Genomic DNA, 27,294 nt, shown 5'->3' on the forward strand with positions numbered 1-27,294 from the left:
AGATACTTTCAAAGCAAAAGTTAAATTGTTTTCTTTAGTCTTCAACGAAGTTGTTAAACGAAGTAACATCTTTTATATTTATACTCAAAAACTTTCTTTAAAATTGTCAGAAATAATAATATCATTTCAACAGAATCTAAAACATAATCGAGATTTTCAGATTGTTGAATCTCTGAATTATAAATCTTCACAAAATAGGATTTATTTATTTTATTGGAGTATAGTACATTGATTCGGAACCAGTTTGTGTTTTTCATGTGGGTTTGTTGGTTCATCAGTTATCAATGATTGATTTCACTCAAATCTGATTAATTTTAAAACTTTGTCATTAGAAGAAAATTCTCCTCGCATGAGACTCTGACAAAAATATTTATCGACTCACCTGAGGCTTCACCCTACCATGTGGTTACGAGTCGACCAGGTTCGCGTTCAGAATTTTGACGATTTTCCACCCGTTTGCATCCAGGCCCAGGTACAGGAATCAAAGTTTTCCAAAATAAAAAGATGAGTGTTTAGTATTGGAAAAAAAGTCATTCATTTAAAATTTTTATTTAAACCTAACCTAACTACTTAAAACTTATTCTAAAACTTAAAAAAAATGTTAAAACTTAATACTAGATGTATGTGTGTAAGTGTAGTTGTGTCTTAAACTAAAGTGTATCTCTCGACGACAGCCATCTTTTAAAGCATGCACGCATGCAATCCAAGCCGGAATCCATTTTGTTCGGATAGGCTTTTGGCGCCATCAGAATAACCACTCTGGATACTTGTTTGCAAAATAAAACAAGCTCCGGAAAGAAATAGGTCTGCGGGAAGACCAAAAGACCAATTAGATGAATCATCTTTTTCTTCAAGACTATGTTTCTTACCGATCTCATATCCACGTTATGGAACCTAGCCCATAATTGTGGGGTCCATCATGCAAAAAGTGAATACCATGCAGATAACCTCTTTATTTCTCGGCCAAACCCGTATTCACTTCGACGGCCCTGTATGTAAAACGTGGATTTTATATGTGTATCGGACAAGACAATCATTTCATCACTTTTTACCTTGTGATCACACTTTTTTACTAAACCGCATAAAATATCTAAGCTCAGCCTAGTAGCTGCGTTATCGGTCAGGCAAAAAGATAAATATATCACCGGAAGCAATAACTTTCTACAATCCGGATTAAACGGTTTCAAGAAACTTCGAATAAAACGGTTGACACACTTGAAAAACCACACGCCTGCTTTACGGTTAACCGACAACTGATGCTGATGTCTGTCTTGCGGTGTGGTTGAGCACCCGATCAATAGATGGTTCCATTTAGTTCGACCCGAGTTCTGGGAGACTCCGACACCTGATGATTACTCTTGAGTATACTATCCAATTGAGTATCCTGTACTGAGTAGTACTGAGAGACGTTTGTGGTATCGTACAAATATACTGTCTACTCATGCAATGTAGTGAAGGTGATGATGATGATTGTCTATTTGGGGCTTGTGGACTCTTCTTATATTTTCGATGATTAATTTGATTAGTTTTGAGATCTTGTCGTTTTCGAGTGGCTATCCGATTTCACGTTCAATTGTGTGTTGTGATATATGATGTGGTGTTAATTGTTAGTGTTATGAGATGAGTGTAGGAACAAAGGTTTCTCCTAACTTTTATGCCCTTCTCTGGGTGGAGGGACAATACCATGTCCAAGGCATCGAAGTTAATACCGTAGTCGATCGTTCCCACTGGAAGGGTTACAACTTCTTGACGCCATATCACCAAAACTGACCGCCAAAATATGACACAAAATTTAAGTTCAGGATTCCAAAATCTTTCACATCAATCATTTAAAGATAGGCATAAAAAATTTGGTTCCATTGAGTTTTCAATTAAATTTTATACACAAGTTAAAACAATAATGCACAGGTGGGATTTTCCAGACAATAAAGGTACCCAATTCAGACAAACGTCTCACTTGAAAAATAACCTTTATGTGAAAAATAAGAGGAATCGAATGATTTACACCAGTGATTTTAAAGTGGTCCCTACCGCCCCCTTAGGGGCGTTGAGAGCTTCCAGGGGGGCGGTAAGTTCAATTTTGAAATTTGGGGGGCGTTGAAAGGGCTCAGGGGGCGATGTCGTTATTCACATTTTCACAAATCACGAAACAACGTGGATTTGGTATAACATCGATTAAATTCGATGCAAAACAATGAAATCACGTAAGAGAACTTAACATTAGGTTCAAGACTAAAATATCGACAATTTCACAGAGCTGCATGCAAATTTTTGTTCCAGTAGCTCATTTTTTTCTCAAAATGTATCTTAATTTTTTTCAATATTGTCACAGACTTTGAATACGATCTTCATGTTGTTATTATTTTGTAAGATTATTTTGGGTTACACTAAAAAGGATTAATTTTAGATGGCAAGGCTGAACAATTTTCAAAATAAATTGTCTCAAAAATGTGATGGACAGAGAAAAAACCTTGAAAAATCTGTGATGATCTGAATCTTTAGATGACACCTTTATCTGTGATTCAGCGACAGCTTTTTGGAAAGAAAGTTTGAGAGATTTTTTCTTGGTAAGAGATTGTTCATTTTAAGTTCTTACTTGTGCCATTTGCAATCGATACACTTTTTATTTATTATTATTAGAATCTAATTTAAACTTTAAGACCCATGAATGCTGCATAACTTTGAACAGGACTTAAATTAAGATATCAAGAAATGATCCTATTTTTTAAGTTGTTTCACCGACTGGAAAGTAATTAGTTTTTATTCAATAATGCAAATTAATGGTAAATATAGAATTTTGTTCACCAAAGTTTAAGATGTATGATTTTATATCAAAACAAACTAATTAATCAGTTTAAGCAATTGTTGAGGAAACATTACATAGAATTCAATCTTTGCTGGAAGTTTGAAGAAAAATTAGGCCTTTGGAGTCAACAGGATATAAGTGCATAAAAGCGAATTTCGAGGAAACACGTTTTTAAGTTTGGTAATTTTCATTTATTTTTCGAAAATTTGCATTTTTTTTTTTCAGATGAAATAGTATGTAAATAAAATTCTAAAATTCTGAAAAATCATAGAGTTTGAATATTGTTTTAAATATGACATTATTAAATTAAAATCATCTAACTTATAATACCGCCTACCCCTTTGGCTCTGAGGGCTTAATATAAATTTGAATGAATTTCAGTCAAGTCTCACAACAAGTTACAAAGCTAATTATTTGAGAATTTTTTTAAAATTTGCCTGAGCTGATAAATTTTGCAAAAGGGGGCGGTGAGTGAAAAAAGTTTAAAAACCACTGATTTACACCGTAGAGCTATAATTTCGATTGTACCAATCTGCCTGGCTACTTAAAAGTTTTATAAATAATACTTTTTTAAGGAAAAAATATCGACTGAATCGATGGGTGTACTCAATTTTTTGGTTTTTACTACGACAAGTGGCTGATTTTGCCGCTTTTCCCCTAAACTGAAGAAATTTATCGTTGATATGCAGTCAAACCAATTGTTCTCCAATTTTTTATTATGAATGATCATTTTTGGTAGATTTATTCATCCTCAAGCTGATTGTGTCGTTAATGAATGAATAAAAATGGCTAAATATCCTCAACTTCTCAGGGGTTTTTAAATTTGTGTATAAATTTCACTGTAACTATCCGTTCGAACTGGTGAATCCTTTTTCAGGCAATTCCCTGACCCCAAGGAAGCCATTTAGGACCGATCATTTTCGTAATCTACTTCAATGACGCACTTCTTGGAGTCACAAAACTTGCTTATGCTGATGACCTGAAACTTTTTCACGCCATAAACAACATTGACTTTTTACAGCAGCAATTTTCCGTATTTGCTCACTGGTGCTACATTAACTGCCTGCCGTTGAACCGCAGCAAATGCTCGGTTATATCATTTTCCCGCAAGCGGCACACTCTTCGTGCGGAGTACATCCTTGGAAGCAAAACCATCACCCATCATCAGTAGAACACATCAACGATCTAGGAGTTATCCTCGATCAACGGCTGGAGTTCAAGACTCACACGAACTATGTTGTTGACAAAGCTTCTAGAAACCTTGAATTCCTGTTTCGCATGGCCGAAGACTTCAAAGACGTGTACTGCCTCAAAAGTCTTTAATGATGCATAGTTCGTTCCATTCTCAAGTACGCATCAGCTGTCTGGTGCCCCGTCTATCAAAACGGAGCTGAACGAATCGAGGCTATCCAGCGGCGCTTCCTGCGCTATGCCCTTCGTCACTTGAATTGGCACGATTCGTTTCGTCTGCCAAGCTACGAAAATCGTTGCCGCCTCATAGACTTGGATACGCTTCAAGTTCGTAGGAACGCTACTCGAGCTCTGGTTGTGGCTGACCTGCTGACATCGAGAATAGATTCTCCCACGCTGCTGGAGGCTGTCCCTCTCAGTGTACGACCCCGAGAATTAAGAAACCAGCATTTGCAGCTTTACGTTCCCATTCATCTGAATAACTATGGGGCCAACAGCGCTTTTGTCGGAATCTTAAAAACTTTTAATCGTTTTTCTGCGCATTTCGACTTTGATGTTTCGAGAAATGTGTTTCGAAGGAAAATATTAGATGTGTCCAGAACTGTGTCGAGTGGATTTTAATTTTGATAAGTTATTTAGGATAAAGTTATCATTTGGATCAACATGTGATCCGTTGATTTTTTATACAAATAAACAAATAAACAAGTAACAGCTATTCACTTGCTATTCGAGCTATTCACATATGAAATGCAAAAATCTAGTGATTTAGTGTACCATTTGTCGCTGAATCGAGTGATTTACACCACTTATTTAGTGCTCGACCTACGAGAATAGTCGTGATCACCCAGATTTCCCCTAAAATCGAGCGAAATGTTGAAAAAATCCTAAAAACAAACGAAAAAGGCTCAAAAATGAATGATTCAAGTGTAAAATTTATCGCTGAATCGAATGATGTACACCGCTTAGCGTTAAGTTGACGAGAAAAGCTTCAACCACCCCGAGTTCCCCTAAATTTATGCAATTTCCTCGAAAAATACATTGTAACAAACAAAAATGCAATTGAATCAGGTGGAAAACTCACAGCTGAATCGAATGCAGAGCACCGCTTAGCACTCAGTTGACGAGGAAAGTCTCATGTTTCCCGATTTTCTCTAAATCCGTACTAACCTCATACAATATGTACCAAAAAAATCGTAAAAACAAACGAAAAGCATCAGAAAAGGTACAAAAACATTAAAACATGTGTAAAACTAACTGTTGAATAAAATAATAGACATCGCTTAAATTCTGTAGATGAATGCAGTCCTAGTTGCCTCAATTTTCCCTAAATACTTGCATTAAAAAAAAAACAAACCTTGTAACATTCGAGAATGCAACAGAAAGTTCATAGAAAAAATTGAAACATGTTAAAAAACTAATCCTTTAACAGAATGATGTACACAGTTTAACCTTTAGCTAACGAAAACAGCCTGGATCGCCCTTTTTCCCCTGAATTTAAACTATTTCGTTGAATTGATAATTGACACTGGTTTAAACATGTGAGGCTCTTCTAGTCGTTTCAACAGTTATTTTCAAACAAATCTCGGTCACTTAAAGAACTTTTTTTAGGAAATTTATGGAAAATTGGCTCTTCTCATTAACTGAGCGCTGAACAGTACTCATCATATTATGTATCAGGAAGTTTTACACCTGATACCTTATTTTTACCTCCTCAAATTTCATTTTCATTTGTAACAATGATTGTTTAAAGAAATTGTATAATTAAGTGGAAATTGAAATGATTGCGGCTTCTCTCTTCAAGCTTATTTTAAGTTTTACCCCTGATTACCTACTGATGCACAGTTTTTTCGTATTTCATGCCAAGTGGTGTTGATCATTTAATTGAGCAAAAAGTTTAAAATCTGATTCAATCATTTTTGAGAATTTTCTAATGCTTTTTAATTTGTTACTACGATGTTATGGTACATATCAATGAAATGTTTTTTACAGTGAAATTCAAGCACAAATTAAAAAAAACGCTAGGGGAAGTTGGGGATATAAAGCCGTTTCTATTCATTTTAGTGCGAAAAAGTGACACAATCAGCTTGAGAATGAAGAAATCTCATTATGAAAAATGTTGGATTGAACTTTGTCTGACTGCATTTCTTCGAAAATAAAATTATTTTAGAGGAAAAGAGGCAAAATGAGCCACTTGTGGTAAAAAAAAACAAAAATTGAAGTACACCAATCGGTTTAGCCAATATTTTTACAAAAAGAAACAAAAATTAATATGACTTTTTAGTAGCAAGGTAGATTGCTGAAATCGGAATTTTACTTTACACCCAAACAAAATGGAAAATCGGGTAAAATGAGGCGTTCAGAGTAATTTTTTCTGAAAGCGGTGTAGACCATTTGGTTCCTCGTGCTTTTTTTTGCATAACAAATGATAGTCATCACGCACTGTCATTCTTACCTGCTCTTACATGTTTTTGCCTTTCTAACAGAAAGGTTTGGTTATCGGTCGATTTGAGAGATCATTAATTATGGGTCTTAGACATACCTTTATAGGTACCTATCGACTCAGCTCGACGAGTTCTGTTGATGTCCGTGGATTTGTATGTGCCATTTTAAAAATGTCTAGAACGTTTTTGCGAAACTGGGCTGCACAATTAAAATGATTTTAGTCTCAAAAGAATGCATTTTTTTTTCTACACAACCCTTTCAAAAACGGGAAAAAAACAAAATAGTTGAAACCGTTTTCTTTACCAAATACATACATATCATACTTATTATGGCATATAAAAAAGTTGCTAGTGGCGCCTCGAAGCAGCAGCACCAGCAATCATTTATAAATTGGAGATAATCAAAATAAAAAAATAATATTTATTAACTCGAGACTTGAACCAAAACCCTTCAGATTCAAAGTTTCAAGCGCTATCCAATAAACCATCGGCACGCTTGATAAAGAGCGGCTCAAACTCAAATAGGTAAAAGGCATTACTAAGACGCACCGTGGTCTGGGCAGTTTCTCAGTCTGCTGGGGCAAATACGGCAACAGTGTTTATATCTTACACTTCTTGCTTTTCAATGCAGCAAATGGCGGATGGGCGTTTCCTTCAGAGTCCGCCATGCCTATAGACATTATAATTTCATTTATGAAATTATAGTGTCTAAAGCCATGCCGGGTGTCAACAAAATGCAGAGCCGTACAGGAAACTGCGTTGGGGGGGAATTTATATGAAGATCTTATGACCCTCGTTTTTTTTTACCCGTGTTGAAGAATGAATTTATGTTTTTTTTTTCATTTCTACATACTCATACATAATTTAGATTCAATTTCAGATGCAGAATTCAGATTCAGTTTTCAAATTCAGGATACAGGTTTAGGAATCAGAATTCAGGATTCAAAATTCAGAATTCAAAATTCAGATTCAGAACTCATATTCAGATTCAGAATTTAGATTCAGAATTCAGATTCAGAATTCAGATTAAGAATTCAGATTCAGAATTCAGATTCAGAATTCAGATTCAGAATTCAGATTCAGAATTCAGATTCAGAATTCAGATTCAGAATTCAGATTCAGAATTCAGATTCAGAATTCAGAATTCAGATTCAGAATTCAGATTCAGAATTCAGATTCAGAATTCAGATTCAGAATTCAGATTCAGAATTCAGATTCAGAATTCAGATTCAGAATTCAGATTCAGAATTCAGATTCAGAATTCAGATTCAGAATTCAGATTCAGAATTCAAATTCAGAATTCAGATTCAGAATTCAGATTCAGAATTCAGATTCAGATTTCAGATTCAGAATTCAGAATCAGAATTCAGATTCAGAATTCAGATTCAGAATTTTTGTAAATTTATTTTCGGCATATCGGTGAAAAATTTAGATTCATGGAGAAAGAATATCAGAATTAAAAATTGATGAAGCTGGATGTTGCGAGGTAAAGTATGGTGTACGTTAATAAATTTTCCTTGCAAAAATGTTCTTTCGCTCTTTTCATCATCCGTAAAATTTCTCCTCACTTTATCAATTTTCAATTCTGGAATTGTTTCTCCAAGAATACCAATTTTCACAGTTTTTGATAAATTTGCGATGACTTAAAAATCATTACGCATGAAAACACGATTTTGTTTTGTGAAAACTTTTATTCACAATTTTTCTGAAATTAAGTTTGCTGCATACTTTTAGGGGTAAAACCATACTATTAAAAGTTGTAAAATCCGAAATCATAAAAAAAAATTTTGGATGAAAGAAATTTCAATGTTGAAAACCGCGTGATGCAAAACAATCAAAATGAGATTTACAAGATTAAGAATTCAGATTCAGAATTCAGATTCAGAATTCAGATTCAGAATTCAGATTCAGAATTCAGATTCAGAATTCAGAATTCAGATTCAGAATTCAGATTCAGAATTCAGATTCAGAATTCAGAATTCAGATTCAGAATTCAGATTCAGAATTCAGATTCAGAATTCAGATTCAGAATTCAGATTCCTGTCCATCGTTGAACCGAATATTAACAACATAACTAAAACTATATATGAAACAGCCAAACGATCAATCCCACGAACTTCAGGTAACACTGCCCCAAAATATGCGCCCTGGTGGACTGAAGAAGTAAACGAAAAAATTAAATCCCGTAAAGAAAATTGGAAAATTTTACGAAAAACTCTGAAAACGGATGAAAACTGGGCAGAAAGAAATGAAAATTTTAGGAAAGCTAGAGCTGTAGCAAAGGAAGCAGTTCAAAAAGCCAAAAAAGATGCATGGATAGAATTTGCCAGCTCCTTCAATATCCATACACCAGCCTCCCTAATGTGGCAAAGATTCGGAAAAATTACAGGAAAGAAAACTGGCCGAACCATTACATTAACGATAAACGGAGAATATACTGAAGACCCACTAGAAATAGCAAATCACATTGCAGATAATTTCCAAGATAATTTCACGCACAACTATCCTGATCAAAACATGTGTCAGCTACCCCCGTCTATTTCCGTCAACGAAACTTTGGATACTGATTTCTCAGGAGCAGAACTGAACTCTGCTCTCAGCAAGTGCGCTGGTAAAGCAACAGGTCCGGATGATGTTACCTATAGCATGATTACGAACATGCCACCCATTGCAAAAAGGATAATTCTAAAATTTTTCAACGTTCTTTGGCAAAAAGGAGATTACCCAGCGGAATGGCGAGAAAGCAGAATCATTCCAATTCCTAAACCTGGCGAAGTTGTAAGCTTTCGCCCAATCGCTCTGACTTCGTGTATTGCAAAAATATACGAAAGGATGATCAATCGTAGAATACAGCATTACCTAGAAGAAAATAATATCCTTCACCGAAATCAGCATGCTTTCCGTAGTGGCAGAGGCACCACTAGTTATCTTAGCCAATTAAAAGATATTTTAACGGAACACCGTCACGAAAACAAACATTCAGAGCTCGTGTCTCTAGACCTCTCGAAAGCTTTCGATCGAACCTGGCGACAAGGTATATTACAAGCTCTGATTAAATCGAAAATCGGAAACAGAACTTACCAAATGGTGAGAAATTTTCTTAAGGATAGAACATTCCGCGTGGGAGTAAGTGGTGCACTTTCTTCCGCACGCCAACAAGAAACCGGGGTACCTCAGGGCTCCGTGATTTCACCAACATTATTTCTGTTGGTGATAAACGGTGTCTTCGAATCGATTCCTAGATGCACAACCGTATTAATATATGCCGACGACATTTTACTGATTTGTGGGAGTAAATTTTCTGCAATTTGTAGAAAAAACCTACAAAAAGGGATTGATGCAACGATACGATGGGCAGAAAAAAATGGCTTTTCAATAAATGCCGAAAAGAGCTCTCTTCTTCACACTTGCTCCGGAACGAAAGGTCGGCACTATTTCTATAGATTGAAAGCGCTCACAGCAAACGGAACAGAAATTTTAAGAAAAAGAAACATGCGAATATTGGGCGTTAGCATAAATCAAAAAGGTAATGCCAACTCTCACATCAAAACTTTGCAAAAGGATTGTGAAATAAGAAATCGTTTTCTTAAAATAATTAGTAGATATGGTAGTCGTGAAACACTACTAAAAATTGGCTTTGCTACTGTGATATCCAAACTATTCTACGGATGGGAATGCTTTGAACCGCAAGAAATATTAAAACTGAAAACCATCTACCATAATATGTTGAGAACGGCATCTGGTGCATTTTATACTACACCAATATCAGCATTATACGTGGAAAACGGTGTTCTTCCATTTGAATATCTTGCTGCCGAAAACTGGACAAGAAAAGCTACTTGGATAGCTGAAAGGGTAAATTTCAACGAAAACTATATCTTAAACAGAGCTAATGTTCTTCTTGAAGGTATCACTAACCACAAAATCCCCCCTGTTCTAAAGCTACAAACTGAAAATGCTAAAATCTGGAATAATAATCTTCCCAAAATTGACTGGACCATAAAAAATCGATTTAAAACCGGAGGAAATAAAAAATCTGCGACTGCAATGTATGTTCATCTTAAAAACACTGAATATCGTTGCAGCAAAAAAATTTATACCGACGGATCATTAGCAAACGGGAAAGTTGGAATTGGGATATTTCACGAAGCCGATGAAAATATTGCTAGTCAACTGCCAAACTCGTATTCCATATTTTCAGCTGAAGCGCTAGCAATTCAAATGGCCGTCCAGATTGCAAATAGATCAACAGCAATATTCACAGATTCAGCCAGCGTGCTTTCAGCCCTAGAAAGTGGAGTAAAACATCCAATCATTCAAAGCATTTTGAAACACAAAAATCTAAAACACGTAACACTAGTTTGGATTCCGAGCCATATTGGAATAGTTGGAAATGAACAAGCAGACAGACTGGCAAATCTTGGAAGAGACGGTGAAATTATCCAGATAAAAACACCCAAAGCGGACGCGCAAAAGTGGGTTCGACAAATACTGTGGAGATCACATGGACAAAAATGGTGTAACGAACAGGACACAGCACTTCGAGAAATAAAATCTATCACAGGAAAATGGACGGACGTCAAAAGCAGGAAGGAGCAAAGGATTCTCACGAGACTAAGAACGGGACACACGAGGTTGACTCACGGTCACATACTGGAAGCGAAGGAAGAACCAACGTGTAGTTCTTGTGGTGTAGTGATAACAGTGAAACATCTTTTGACAGACTGCAGAAAATATTCCACCCAGAGACAAAACTTTGAAATAGAAGGTGGACTAGAAAAAATCCTTGAAAACAACAAGGATAGTGAGAAAAAACTTATTGAATTTCTTAAAAACAGTGCATTATATAGTGAAATCTAGTGTGATGTAGAAAAGTTCAAACTTAAAAATGAGGGTGAAAACATTTGGTTAATCCCTCTAAAAATAAAGCGTACAAAAAAAAAAAAAAAAAAAAAAAAAAAAGAATTCAGATTCAGAATTCAGATTCAGAATTCAGATTCAGAATTCAGATTCAGAATTCAGATTCAGAATTCAGATTCAGAATTCAGATTCAGAATTCAGATTCAGAATTCAGATTCAGAATTCAGATTCAGAATTCAGATTCAGAATTCAGATTCAGAATTCAGATTCAGAATTCAGATTCAGAATTCAGATTCAGAATTCAGATTCAGAATTCAGATTCAGAATTCAGATTCAGAATTCAGATTCAGAATTCAGATTCAGAATTCAGATTCAGAATTCAGATTCAGAATTCAGATTCAGAATTCAGATTCAGAATTCAGATTCAGAAATCAGATTCAGAATTCAGATTCAGAATTCAGATTCAGAATTCAGATTCAGAATTCAGATTCAGAATTCAGATTCAGAATTCAGATTCAGAATTCAGATTCAGAATTCAGATTCAGAATTCAGATTCAGAATTCAGATTCAGAATTCAGATTCAGAATTCAGATTCAGAATTCAGATTCAGAATTCAGATTCAGAATTCAGATTCAGAATTCAGATTCAGAATTCAGATTCAGAATTCAGATTCAGAATTTAGATTCAGAATTCAGATTCAGAATTCAGATTCAGAATTCAGATTCAGAATTCAGATTCAGAATTCAGATTCAGAGTTCAGATTCAGAATTCAGATTCAGAATTCAGATTCAGAATTCAGATTCAGAATTCAGATTCAGAATTCAGATTCAGAATTCAGATTCAGAACTCAGATTCAGAATTCAGATTCAGAATTCAGATTCAGAATTCAGATTCAGAATACAGATTTAGAATTCAAGTTCAGAGTTCAAATTCAGAATTCAGATTGAGAATTCAGATTTAGAATTCTGATTAAGAATTTGGATTAAAGATCAACCTGGAATTTGAAATTGGAACTTATATTCAAATATTAGACTAAGTGTTGTAACTCAAAATTCAAACTTTAGAATCAGAATAAGATTTCAGATTTAGTTTCCAGAATGAGATTAATCATTTAATAGTCATATTACTTTCCCCTCCTTTTGTGGGAATTTTTCCTCTATGCATGGTTGAGCTCTAAAAAAGGTATCATGCTAGGGCACGCGTCACGGCTATCCATCAATATTGTAGTTGGTTTTACTTATTCAGTAAAAAAAAGCATAAAAAAACAGTAAGATTCGAACCGTGACCAGCAACGTGATAGTTCTGGTTGCTACCACGGCACCATTTCAGCGTGTTATAAATCTTGGAAATTCTACTGTTTAAATACCATTCTTTCCATACATAAAATGAGCTCCTTACATACCAGTTCGCTTTTCCCCAAAAAAACGTATCAGGCATCATTTTTTTATATTGAGATTGGAATTTTTCGTGTTTGAATATCTGAAATCATACTTATATGATTCAGAGGGAAGGAATCTATCATGTATATTCTATATTATTTTATATATTTCCAAATATAATTTAAACTCTGTTAGAAAGGCTCCAATCCACTGTTAAGTGTATTAAATCGGGTTTTTTATCATGTTCTTATTTTAATCAATTTCAAATGAATTTACCAAATTTCATAGTCCAACTATTTATTTATTTTTTAAGTTTTACAAGTTTGTCTTTGACTTTCTATTCTAATTTTTAATGTCATTATCTAAGGTTAACCTTAATTGACCACAACCTTAGTGACACGGATGGAAGTAATTCTTTTCCATCCGGTGCAAAACACGACCAGCAATAAATGGACACCTAGCTGTTTCACAGGAAGGAAATCGACTAAAAAACCGACAGCAAATTCCTTAAAAAAATCCAACAAAACTGGTCCAAACGTCGGGTTTTAAAAAAAGGTCTATTTCTTACTGATAAGTCTAAATTTTTAACAAGAAACACACTGTTTGTAGCTTTTAACCTTTCTACGACCCTATGTTTTAATCCAAAATTTGAAGTTTGAAATTTTAAATTGTAAAACTTGTTCTGGAAAATTTATAATCGTTCCACTTATTCGATCATAGTTTTTTTTTAACAAACCGATGATAAATTTAAAAAATGATTCGAAGTAGCAACTTATGATGCGCATTCTAAACGAAACATTTAAAACAAAACTAATAATTCCTTATTTTTATTATATTTATTGCTAATTCAATAAAAACAGTTTCCCTAACTATATTTGGTCAATATTCACATTTCAAATCGTGGTTGAATATTTTTCCAAATTCAAGATATTACCTCAGAAATTTCTTATCAACGTGTCAAATGAATATGTAATGTAAATAAGGTTGATTAATAATTATCAACTACTAGTTGACACGGTAAACTTCGTTTTATCTCCTTTTACTGAATAAATCGTTAGAAAATGTTTAACGTCATCTATACGTCCTTAATTTTTCCGTGCTCGTGGATCAATTTTCATGAAAATCGTCTTTAAGTTGTTCAAGTTGTGTTCCATTTCAAGATGCTTTTATAAAAGACCTCGTTCCATAAAAAGTGAAATGTTTTTGTATTTCGATATCTTTGACTGCCTTTGATATTACTGATGTTCAAAGCTTTTTGCTAAGATCAAACATCGTAAGGAATCTACCAGAAAATTGGGTAAATAAAAAAGTTAAGGTATAGGTAAATGGTCCCTTACATTTTCATTCAAAATTACAAGTGACATTTCTAAAAACAACGTGAAGCTCTAAAATAGAACTTTAATTTAAGGATCGTGAAAAAATAAACCAACTTTTATTGAAGTTTTCGGCCTTTCACTTCGTTGAACGTTATCATTTTGATAGGAACGGAATTTTTATTGATAAATGTTGGTTTTGCTACATAGAGTGAAAAATTCCATTTTTCATCCGGTGTGGCTGATAACTTCTTGAATATTTTAATTTTTGCTGTTAATCCAATGATTTACATACTTGAAGAATTAATAAATTCAAAGTGTTGTATTTGACTACTGCTCAAAGGACGAATTGGCAACGGTTTCCAAACTCAACCAGGCCAACACAAAGTCTTTCATTCATTCGCGTAAACATTTCTCAATTATTTTATTCTTTTTAAATTATGCGAATCGATATCGCCTGAAGGAAGGAGCCGTGCAATAGAAATTTAAATGACTTTACAATCGACCGGCAAACAAACGAACAACCACTTTTGCCCAAGAAAGAACGGCCCTCAAGTTCACGCACCTTAGTCTTATTTCTTGGCGCGCGAGCGCGTAGCCGATTTGCGTGGGTCATTCAAGTTTATGCACTGCTGACAGTATAAATTATCGCCTTCTTTAGCGCACGCTTTGGCCAACCTTCTTCGCTCTCTATGAAGCTATCGGATCGGAAAACCCTTGCCTTGTAGCAGCAATCAAGACTGCAAATTTACTGCGCCCCTATTTTTATCGAATCAGAGCTGTGCCGCATAAATTGCAATTGAAGATAGGTTCTTGGGTTCGGGAATAGGGAGAAAATCACGGCCACGACGAAGCTAAGCCTTAGAGAAAAACCGGGCATAAACCTATTAACTGCAATAAAAATGATTTAATTTATCCTGCTTATGTCCCCTTAGGAAAATTCCTACTCCCCCGAATGCAATGCATGCAACAAGTTTGCAAGTCTGGCAAGACGATCTAATTTCGATTTCTGTTTTTTTTCTCCCGTCTATTTACAGGTTGGTTGATTCGATTGGAGCCACCCAGTTGAAGTCTGACAAATTTACGAAGCATCCCCCTTACAACTAAACTAGCGAAAGGTACACAGTGCAAAAATGTTAAATTTTCACCCATTCAGAGCATTTTTACGAGCACCGGCTGCCCAAAAACTAGGGTCTCGGTCGGACTTTCTAAAACAAACACAGATTGCACTTTATCTTAACGGCTCGATTCAGAAGCAGGGCGGCAGGTTAGAGGTAGTCCCGGCTGCGTTGTAAAATATTTTCTCTTTACTAATTTCTATTTGCTTTCCACGAAACCACCTTCAAAGCTCGCCATAAGGTCGGTCGCGAACCAAGGCTTAATCTTTTGGCCACTTTTGACCATTACATTTACAGGTATTTCATGTTGCTTGCCGGTCTCGAAGAAGTTCCTCGTCCATCATTCGGTAAGCCATGCAGCCTCCGTTAAACAAGTCAATCTCTGCGCGCCAGGCTGTTAATTGATTACTTACAGTTGGAAAATGGACCCGCTAATGGCTGTCGATACATACACTGCCGGCCAAAAGTTTGGGATCACCCACTAAAAAACATGCAAATTTTGATCGTTCATATCTCAGCCGTCTTAGGACATATGGAAAATCTTCTGATCTCATTTGAAAGATAATGAGCAATAGCTATCTCGGAGGTATTTTGCCTAAATATAATGTTCTAGTCTTGAACTTAAAACTTAACCTAAAGTTATAACATTTTCAAACAATCGTACTCAATATTCAAAGCCGATCATCTCGGGATAGGGTGGACCAAATCTCAAAATTTGAGTGGCATTAGAATTCCTGTTCTTTACTTCTCAAAACACAATCAAAAAAATTTGAGAAAAAATTCAAGAATGTATTTTTAATTAATAAAATAGACACTTGAGTTATCGTCCAAAAGTTTGGGATCACCTCTTTGTATGGTGAGTTTGGGATCATTCTTATAAAAACATGCAAATTTGTTTTATTCATATCTTTCTCATCTAACATCGTATTGCAGAGCTGAAGGGTTCATTTGGAAGCTTAGGAATTGTTGTTTTTTAATAAATTCATTCAAAAATTATATTTTAAGGTGAGAACTATAAAAAAAATCTTAGAATTTTCAAAAAAAACAATTAATTTCAGGTGATTTTTTATGGTTATCACTTCAAAATAAAATTTTTGAATGAATTTATTAAAAAACAACAATTCCTAAGCTTCCAAATGAACCCTTCAGCTCTGCAATACGATGTTAGATGAGAAAGATATGAATAAAACAAATTTGCATGTTTTTATAAGAATGATCCCAAACTCGTCATACAAAGAGGTGATCCCAAACTTTTGGACGATAACTCAAGTGTCTATTTCATTAATTAAAAATACATTCTTGAATTTTTTCTCAAATTTTTTTGATTGTGTTTTGAGAAGTAAAGAACAGGAATTCTAATGCCACTCAAATTTTGAGATTTGGTCCACCCTATCCCGAGATGATCGGCTTTGAATATTGAGTGCGATTGTTTGAAAATGTTATAACTTTAGGTTAAGTTTTAAGTTCGAAACTAAAACATTATATTTGGGCAAAATACCTCCGAGATAGCTATTGCTCATTATCTTTCAAATGAGATCAGAAGATTTTCAATATGTCCTAAAACGGCTGAGATATGAACGATCAAAATTTGCATGTTTTTTAGTGGGTGATCCCAAACTTTTGGCCGGCAGTGTAAATCTGCAATCATTTGCTTTCCACTTTATCGTGTACCGTTTGGCCGGGAAAAAGAAACATGACATTGAATGGCAACGCGTTTGATGCGCGACCTTTACGACGCCGCTTCAAGTTTGGCTGAAGTGGCTTTGGATGAAACTTATTTGCAGTTTATGATGAAAAATTCTAGAAACCGATTAAAATTTGATCAATTTATTTGGCTACTATACGAGGGACCGCATGCCTAGGAATCCATTAAAATCTGCCATTTAATTTTAAACCTCGGATAAGATTTCTAAGTTGTATCCCTTTGTTCAAAATCAAGGTCCCTTGTGCGTCCCAGAAATTTTTAACCGTTAGAGTTCCTGGAGTGTCAGCTTGACATTCCTGACTAAAACCACTATATCTCTCTTATTTCTCAACCGTTTTGTACAAAATTTATAGTTTTCGAAACCTCTTAACGAACCCAAATATATTTTTCAAATAATATCCAGCTACAACACTTCAATTTTCCGCGATCCAAAATTTAAAAAAAAAACTCCTTAAAAACGTAGGAAAATGTACTGTAGATTTGCTACGGAATGCTCAAAATAATTTCATTTGATATCCAAGGAAAACATGACCCCATGGTGTTAAAACCGATCTCCCCATGGTGTTAAAGAGGTTGGACGTAATTTGGCATATTTTCGCATCTGTAGATTTAAAAAATATGAAACACATTTTTGCCAAATTTTCAAAGGTAGCTGTTTTTCGAACATTTTGACAATTTACAATTTATTCTATTTTCTAACATTGAAATTCAACTTTGCACTAAATTTTTAGTAAATGAACGAAAGATTGCCGAAATAAATCTAAAGTCACCAGAAATATAATTTCATACAGGTTCCAGTGAAGTAACGATGCTTTACCAAAAAAAATCTCAGAAATTGCAAATTGATAAAAAGTTTGAAAAACAGCTTACTTTTGAAATACTGTGTTTCATATTTTGAGTAACTTAAGATGCAATAATACGTCAAATGATGAGATCTTTTCAATCATCTTTTCAAAATTTGTGTTATGTTACTAAATTTTGGTGGTTCATTAATTGAAATGTAAGGTTAAGACATACCATGTTTTAAAATTTTTGTGGTCCTGATCTTGAAAATTTGATGAAACTATATTTTTACTTCAATTTTCTTGAACATTAGGTGAAATTAGATCTTGAAAATTTAATAAAATTATATTTTTTTCAGTTTTCTTGAACATTAGGTGAATTTTTTTGGGCTTTTGGTAGTTGTTCTATATTTATTTTTCTATAAGATGATTTTCATTTTTTTATTAGACTTTGAATAACTTAAAAATGAATACTTGAAATTTGTTTAAAAAAAATTTTTACACATTCTAGTTTACATAACTAAAATCAATATTTCAGAAACACAAGACTACAAAAAATTAACAAAGTTGTGAACTTTTGATCATCTTAATATAAATTTATTTTCTTCATTTTCAATTAAAGTGATTATAATTGATTGAATGATTAATGAGGAACTGAAAGAAACAAAAAGAAATTCCCTGTTTTGTTTTTAAAATTGAAAACACGGAGAATATTCTAATAAAGTGCGCATAAAAATTTAACTGTGCAGCTTCTATTTCTAATCATTTTTTGAATTTCTTATAGATTTATTTAAAAAAAAGTCCTTTTCTAGGATAATGGTTTAAAATTATAAATAAAAGTGGAACATTTTAAATTTTCGAGCGCAGGTTTTCTGATTAAAATTCAATGAATATTTTTTCTCCGTCAATTGGAATATTGTGTCCTAGAAAGGACAAAATGTTTAAACTTAGTTTTTCTTATCAAACATTTTGATTTATTTATTTTTCCGAGATGATAAATGTTTCAACGCAAAAAAAAAATCCAGATAAAAAAACACAGACAAAGTTAAAAAAAAAACAAAAAGAAAGTTTGAAATAAAATGCCGCCGAATTTTGGCAATTCAATGAAATATCCGAATTCAAAGAAAAGCAATTCCATAAAAGTCGGTGAATTTACTTGAATGTTGAAACAAAATATGAAATTAAAAAAATGTTTTAACATTTTTAAAGTATATTTTTTCCAATAAAATTGCCTGACCATTTTAAATTTTATAAATGGAATTTAATTTGTAACTCAAAGGAACAGCGTTTTAAGGCCCAATAATTGATTTGGTAGATTTTTACGCCTTGAAATCGCCTTGCATTAAAAAAATATTCAAAATTAAATATGATCAAAAACTTCTTAAAAATTCGTTGATATCACGTAAATTACTCAATGGAGTAAAGGAAATAAATGGAAATTTTCTATTATTTTTTTCGCAGATGATAAAAGTACTTGCTGTCTTGAGATAGTTAATAATCGGTTGCAGAATGCTTATCCTTTTTTTGAATGATTTTTACCTATTTTCAAAAGTTAGACCGGGACAAATTTATAATTCTTTTTTTTACCCTTCCTTCGATATTTTCGAAAACATTGAGGGTTGAGGGGGAGTTAAAGAATAAAATTTAAGGTTTTTTATTGAAAATCTTTTTGAGTTTTTCGAAAATTCAACCAATTGAACGAACGAAAGTCAAACTGTAGAAGGTGAGAGTGGTTTCACATATTTTAATCTAGATTTTTTTTTTAATTTTCGATCCAAAACAACTAGATTTCTTGATATTGTGCAATTTTGGTTGTATGCAAGTTTGTTGCATGCAACATCTGCTCAATTTTTTTCAATTTATATTATCATTTTAAAGAAATTTTAACTGAATTAAATATTTGATATTCTTAGAACGTGAAGTCTAAACGTATAGCAGTTGTTAAACGAGATAAAATCTATGATTTCAAATATTCAATGACATCATTCAAGTTTTTAGAAATAGCTAGAAATAAATTTCTAAAAGTAAAAGATTTTTTTAATGCGTTCATTTAAATGAAGGATAGAAAATTGATTAAAAATCAATTTTGAGTTTTCATGTTGCATTATTGATTTATCAGAATGAAGGTCGTTTTAACCCAAAACTGACCAATTTGAAAATAACCGCAAGCTATATCACGAGCACTAGAGGTAATGGACAAATTCTGACAAATATTTTGAATTTAGGATGCCAAAATATGCCAAAATCATGTTTGAAACTCAGGCACCAAAACTGATGTTACCTTGTGTGATGTATTGAATTGACGAGTTATATAATTTTTTTCTAGAAGAGAGAACTAAACCAAAGAGAAACAATAAAATTTATTCATAACTTACTTAGAAAAACTTGCAAAAACTATAAACTCTGAAATTTACCTAAATTGTCAAATCATCATAAATATTTGCATTTGAAATAAATAAAGATTCTAATATTGTCTTGGAATTTCATTTTCAAACTGAATACTAATTGCATCCCGATTAGGAGAATATCAAAATAATAACTCAAACATATTTCAACGAGATGTTTTTATCTGTTACCGTTATAATTAAAAACTCACAGTTTTCGATTTTAAGTTTATACAATCAGAATTTTATCTTATTTTGATTGACAGACTTGAATTAGAATGAGCTTATTTTTGATAATTAAGGTTTTTTTTTCAGATTGTCCTGACATATTATGATCATATCATATTTTGATATGCATACATATTTTTTATGCAACACGGACATCGAAGTCAACGATGCGATTCGAATTTCAATGAGTTTTGCCCAACAGGTTCAAGAAATTGAATTCTTACCTTGGAAACCAAAAATGGAGCAGGTTTTATTGAATAATGCGAATTTTACGTGAAGCATTCAGATCTAGACGATTAATAGGTATTGTTCTGCTCGATATCAAACTATGCTATCTAAATAAAACATGATCTTTTTACAAGAATTTTTAAACTGATATAAATTGAGATACATGTTTTAACATTCTACGAGTACTGAATAATTTGATGGAAAAAATTGAATATCTAAATATCTCATCTTAATGTAATTTTGTGTTCTCTTTTTTGCAGAGGTGGGCATTAAAACGCTATTCGCTAATTAGTCCGCTACATTTTTGTTAGTTTATTTATCTTTTAACTTAATTTTGGGAGAGCTTACGGATAAACAAACTACATCACCTTGTGGAGAATAACATTTATCAGCAATCTTGCTCGAAGAATTGCACCTTGTGGAGTTTGTTTATTCGTTACTTCACCAGAAATCTCGTGAGAAAATAAATTTGTCAGCAAAAAAGTAGCGGACTAATTAGCGATTAGCGATTTAAAGCCAGACACTATAAAAAAGCATGTATCAGCATTCTTTCTTGACAGACTGCTTTTGGTGGAGTCTGTTTATCAGTTAGTACAAAAGTTTGGTGAAAAAATAAGTGCAAACGAAAATTATTCAACAAAAACGAAGCAAGCAAATAAGCGATTAGCGTATAAAGGCCGAACACTGCTTTTTTGACTTTGGTTCAAAGTTTAAAAAATTTCATGCTCTTTAAAATTTAGCTAAAAATTGAAATCCCAAATATCTGTTGCAAAAAAAATGTTTTTTTCGAGCTCTTCAAACGATTAACAGTATTGATAGGAGTCTAATATTTTTTATTTATTTACAGAATATAGAGTTGAATGGAGTTACTGAAACCAACAATTTATTCTTTTTTGCAATGATTTCATGATTCATGCAGTACAGAGGTTATTTTACAAACTTAAAAAATATTATCCTTTCTATAGTCCTCAATATTTTAATTAAATAAGCTTTTTAATCGTAATAAGCTTGGTGGAAAATGGCACATATTCCTTTAAAGTTAACTGAACCGAAAATCATCTCAAAATTTTCACAAATTACATAAAATCTTCTTGCACTGATATAGAAATAAGCTCTGATGGTAAGCAATTTTCCATGTTTTAAAAATGATTGTATTCATTCTCACGAGTCAAAAAGGCATTATGTGTTTTAAAATAATGATTAGTTATAGATTTTGTTGGGACTTTTTGCTTAAAATTCTATGATTTGTTCATTTATAAGAAGATTTACTGAAAATATATGACTGAACCATAATTGTCGAGTTATTTTTTATAAAAAAAATTAACACAATTTTTTTTTTTAAACTTGTTCAAAAACAATATAGGGATGCGCCCTGGACGAATATTTGGAAAACCTGAACGAAATAAGAAACAAAAAAAATCAAAATCAATTCAATTTTTTATTTACAGCGAATATAAAATAAAAATCTAAAATTAATTTAAACTTTTTAAAATCCATTCATGGAAAACTAAAAAACGGAAAAACTTATGACTTCAATTCACTTCAAAATGCTTTGAAGAAAAAGTGATTGATCAAAATTCCAGGTTGAAAATAGCCAAATTTTTTTTTTTCAAAAGTGATTTATTGGAAATTAAAAAAAAAGATCTCCTTTGCTTTAATGAGTACGTTTTGATGTCAGAAATATTCAAACTATACCTCTATTAAAAACTTTTCCACCACTTAAAGCTTTGTAAACGATATATTTTTCATTGTTTCAAGGCCTTGATATTGTTTCTTGATTAAAAGCCTTTTACTTTATTTATAAATAATTTAACTGTTAAAAGTAGACTAAGAGAAAACTTAAAATTTACTGAGGCTCATTAAAATAAACGAAAGAATGCTATTGTTTATCAGAAACATTCATAAAACATTTTCAAATCAGAAATATAATGTTTTGGAAGCCTTCAATAGTGTCCATGGTACAAAATTTCACTTGATTCACCTTCAATTATAAATTACAGCAGCAGCTACCTGATATTGAGACAATCAAAAAATCGTTAAGACCACTACGAAACTTTTATAGAAGGAAATTAAGTTTTGGGAAACTTTTTAATTTTGTTAAATACAGTAAAATGCAACTTTTTAGAAGGTTTTTCATTAAGATTTTCAGTGTTGAGCTATGAGTGAAAGCATCTAAATTGTTATATTTTCACTAATTAACAAGTTGTCAATTATTCATTCACGTTAATGATTTTCATTTACTATTTATTTTATTTTCATATTTTCCTATCTATTTCCTGTTCTCTTCAAAAAGTGGTAAGAAAATAATTGGTAACATACAAAACGAGTTTGACGCCTGAAAGACTCAAAATATGGGTCGTTTCAAATAAAGAAATTACAAGAAAAAAAGTTGTCATCCAGTAGACAAGTAGATAAACGGTTGAAATGTTTAAACTGCTAGAGAAATCTTGCTAGCTGTTAACAATTTACAAAATATGACTTGCAACTTAACAAAGTTTCGTGCAGAAAACAATTATCTCTAGAGAGCCAAACCTGACCACGTACCTACAACATACAGTAGGAAGTGGAAATTGACGCATTTGATAAAACAACATCGATTCACAACACTAGGTTTCGTGATTACACATTTTCGATGGAAACAGCATGTTGAATTTGATTGATGATTGGCCTTGAGTTTGTTGTTGGCTTTTTTCCCTCTATTTCATGAATCAAACAAACCTCTCAGGAAATTTGAGACATCGTCCAATCGTGTTCTTTAATTATATTGGTGAATGGGCCCTTTGACCTAAACGGAGCTCTAAAAAACGCAAAACAACACGTGGTTAATTTGGGCAAAATTTGACCACCCATCCAACTTGGATAGGTGTAGGTATCGCTTATCATCTGAAGCCGCATGCTGTTGATGGATTTCCGCAATTTGTCTATTGTGAGTCAACTTCTGGGTGGCACGCCGATTGATGGAATTCCTTTCAAGAAGTCACAAAACAACAGCCGGAATTCAATTGAGTTGTCAACGCTAGCCCGTTCGACGAGTCAGTCTCATATTTTAATCGCTGCCACTAAATCATGGAATGCACCTCGAAGATTGCAAAACGTCCAGGTGCAATATTTATGGCTCCTCGGCTGCGCACAGATCCCCATTATGGCGGGAACCACTTCACAGAAGGTTATCTTGAATCGTCACCACCTTTGGCTAGCTGACTAGCTTGTTGGTTGGAAACAGCGACCTCCGTACAGTTCCCACAATTTGTTCCCCCATCGAATGCCATTTCCTGATTGTGGCTGAAATCAGCGAATGGCAGAAATCATCGAAGGTTTGCCTGCACAGTGGGTACCAGACATTGGGGGATTCGTCTTCAAGGTGGCAAAACAGAGAGAAAACGAGTTGACAGCTAGTCAGTCAATGAACCGTGTTTTTTTATAAGTGGAAGGTGCGAACGAAAAAAAAGGGCAATAAATTGCAGACGTGGTAAGATTGTATGAATCATGATTGTAGAGTTGGACCTCCCTCATAAGCATTTCTTCACTTCAGAGAGAGAATTTGAATGTGAACTTGAAATATTTTTTGTATCTCCTTCATTATGAGTTTTTTTATACTAGGCAAAAAACAAGCTGGGGAAATTTTGGCTATTTCGATAATGGTCGTCAACATATTTTCTCGGAAAGACTACAATATGAGTGCATTTTCATATTCATTTCAATTCATACTCGTTAAGCATGGACCATCTGAAATCTGAACGCATTAAAACGGGTCTATCTCGGAGCTATGTGAATGAAATAAAAATATTACACACCAAAATGTAGGTTTTTTTTGCACTTTAAAGAAAAAATGATAAAAAAAAATGGTTCGATGTGGTTTTGATGAAATTTATAGAATTTTTCGTCGAATACCTCTCATCAAAGTTTGGACACCCTGTTCGCTGACCACAGCGGCCATTTTTATCCACCATTTTTTCATCTCTGTTGCATCCCGAGTCGTCCTACCATTCTTCTACTTCTTCTGCTTGACAATTGCCTAATATTTTTCGATAGGGCGGAATTGAGGGTAGTTGGGTGGGTTGATGTTCTTTTCAACAAAATCCACCTCGTGGTCCCAATGCCACTGTAGTACTTCTTTGCTGTAGTGGCAGCTTGCCAAATCTGACCAAAACTTTACTGGTCCTTTGTGAGATCTTATGTACGGAAAAAATCGTTTTCTCACGCACTCCTCCTTGTACATTTCGGAGTCCATGGTCTTGTTTGTCACAAAAACCGGGGTTTTCCGTCCGCAGCTTCAAATACCTTACCAGATCAAACACTTTCTTGCAAACTTATCGGCAAAAAACGAATTTAAACTTACCGGGGACATCACCCCGACCAGTGGCTTTATAACATTTTTGGCCAAGAAGCTGCCAAAAATCCATCTTCACGTACGTTTTGACATCCATGAGGATACATCCGTCGTACTTCGTTAGAACCTTGTTGTATAACATCCGGGCAAGTACTTTGGTTGCTACATTCTGCTTCAATGTTCGGTTTGGTTACTTACTGGTCAGATAAGATCGTATTCTTTCGCGCAGACGAATCCTTCTGACAGTGCACCGGTCGGCATTGAATTTCTTAACGATGTCATAGTCCGACTGCCCTGGGTTTATCTTGATCGTGCTCAACACCTTCAAATGCAGTTTCCGTTCATTAGTTCCACTATGACGCTTGGTATGAACCTACCGATCGATAGTATGCAACTCACGGAACCGTTTGAGAACGCTGCAAACGGTCGATTTGACCATTTTTAACGATTTTGCGATTTTTGAACCTGACCACGTCTGGTTTTTGATGTGGATGTCCAAAATTTATTTTCGTCTCGCGGCTTCCATCACGTTTTACTTTTTTGAAACAAAACCAATCGTTATGAAATTTTCAGCTCTGCTAGAGGAAACATTCCAAAACAAAGTACTGTCAAAACATTCCAAATCCGACAACTAAGAGCACTATGATGATCCATGAATGAAAATTGATGAAATTTTTACCGAAGCTTATTGGTAATGCAATAATTATATAGGGTGAGTGCTCCTACTTTGGGCCTAGAGCCTACTTTAGTCCTAAAATGCCGAAAATTGTAAATAATTTATTTTGCTAACATAGGATAAAGATACTTCCATTCACACAAAAAACTCTTAAGTCCCTGAATCCTATCATACCGCTATTTGTCATAAAAAGTCCTTCTGAAAAAATGTTCAACATTTTTGAAAATGTACCTCCTCATCAGTGGTAAATCAGATAGCTCAATTTGTGGGGCACGTTTTTTCATTGTCCAAGCCAAAGTTTCAAGGGAAATTCCTTCGACTCTGAAGAATAAGAACCATTTTACTTATTTTTCTAAAACAAATGAGAATCAATGGAGAATCCGGAAAATTTGCAAAGGGTTCAAATATAGGTGACTTTCGACTTTGATGTTCTATTTTTAGACCTTACAGCACCAAAACTTTTTTTCAATACCAACAAATCAACAACGTGAGAATTTTTAATTGGGGCATTATTCAGAACCAATATTAAATATTTCTTAATTTTTTTGCCAGTTTTACGCAAATAAATCACAAGTAAGTAAACATAAAAAACTTTAGCTATTGTTTTGCTGATAGAGCTGACGGAAAGTGTTTCAGATATTCATAACAGAAATTCAAGTGTTTTAATCGTTTAAAAGCTGTAATACTTTTCACGATGATATTTGATTGAAGATTACATTTTAATGAAGGGGATTATTCATTTTTCAAAAATTATACTAGTTATTAGAAATTAAGTTTAAGGTCCTATGAAAGGTACCGTTTTATTACCAAAATAGGAACAGTAGTTTCAAAGTTGGAAATTTTGATTATTTGTAGCTTTGCAAATCCTTCCTTATTGAAAATTCTCATTGAAATTAGCAGATATTTTATTTATTTACATAGTATTCCGTCTCACGACAAAATATTTGCATTGGAGTTGTATATATTAGTCCCGAATTAGCTGCTTCTTGTATCCTGATAAAAAAGCATATTGATTCAGCCCTTGCTGTCTGCAACTCGATCTCTTCGGCCGATTACAACATGCTCTTTGGTGATTATAACCAGCGAGAAATAACGTGGACACAATCGACCGTGTTGCATGGTGCGTGCCCCAGTCCTAACAGTTTATCGTTCTCCCTCTCCAGTAGTCTTCTCATCGATGGAATTGCACAACTTAATTTGCAACAAATGATTACCGCAAAGAATTCTCACGGGCATACGCTTGATTTGCTTTTTGTAAATGAAAGCACTCTCGCCGATATCAACATAGAGGAAGTTCTCGAAACATTGATTTGTGTTGACGAATTTCACCCACCTTTTCAAGTCCTTTTGAAATGTTCACCGGTGATCCAATTTGTTGATGAACTGAATATCCAAGAGTTTGACTTTTCAAAAACAAATTTTGCAGCACTAAACGATGCCTTATATGAAGTCGATTGGTCGGTCATGTCTGAGATTTCCGATGTCGACCTAATGCTTGAGTTTTTTACTGAGACAGTACTACAACTTTTTCGTCAGTATGTTCCAGCCCCGCACCGTAAACGAAGTCCTCCTTGGTCTAACAGATGTTTGCAAATTTTGAAAACCCGTCGTTCGAAAGCGCTCAGAAAATACTCACTGCACCGAAACAGCTTCACAAAAACGGTTTACATTGCAGCCTGTCGGGAATATCGTGGATACAACCGCTTCCGATACAACGCTTACTTGAAACGCACTGAAGAGAAACTCAAAAGTAAACCCAAAAGCTTCTGGAGTTTTGTCAGAAGCAAACGAAACGAGTCAGGATTGCCTCAATCCATGTATTTAGAAGGATGCCAAGCCACCAGTTCTATGAC

The 27,294-nt window shown here is 33.8% G+C and overlaps 1 protein-coding gene and 1 long non-coding RNA gene across 6 annotated transcripts in view; one reads left to right on the forward strand and one right to left on the reverse strand.

Annotated features, from left to right (window-relative positions):
- Window positions 1–27,294, forward strand: part of LOC129751335 (protein windpipe) — a 95,652-nt gene that overhangs the window by 44,595 nt on the left and 23,763 nt on the right. The window contains exon 1 of one of the 5 annotated variants that reach the window (XM_055746784.1): window positions 15,056–15,108. The exons of the other annotated variants lie outside the window; for them this stretch is intronic. The gene's annotated coding sequence lies outside the window, so the exon portion shown is untranslated. Of the gene's footprint in view, window positions 1–15,055; window positions 15,109–27,294 lie in introns of those variants that run through there. 5 annotated transcript variants of the gene reach the window in all.
- Window positions 633–1,372, reverse strand: LOC129751336 (uncharacterized). Its single transcript, XR_008738677.1, has 3 exons — window positions 1,053–1,372; window positions 870–989; window positions 633–806 (listed from the first exon to the last, which is right to left on the reverse strand). It is a non-coding gene; the product is annotated as an uncharacterized LOC129751336 (long non-coding RNA).

The sequence above is a fragment of the Uranotaenia lowii genome, chromosome 3, assembly GCF_029784155.1.
Source record: "Uranotaenia lowii strain MFRU-FL chromosome 3, ASM2978415v1, whole genome shotgun sequence".
In the NCBI taxonomy this organism is placed as follows: Eukaryota; Metazoa; Arthropoda; class Insecta; order Diptera; family Culicidae; genus Uranotaenia; species Uranotaenia lowii.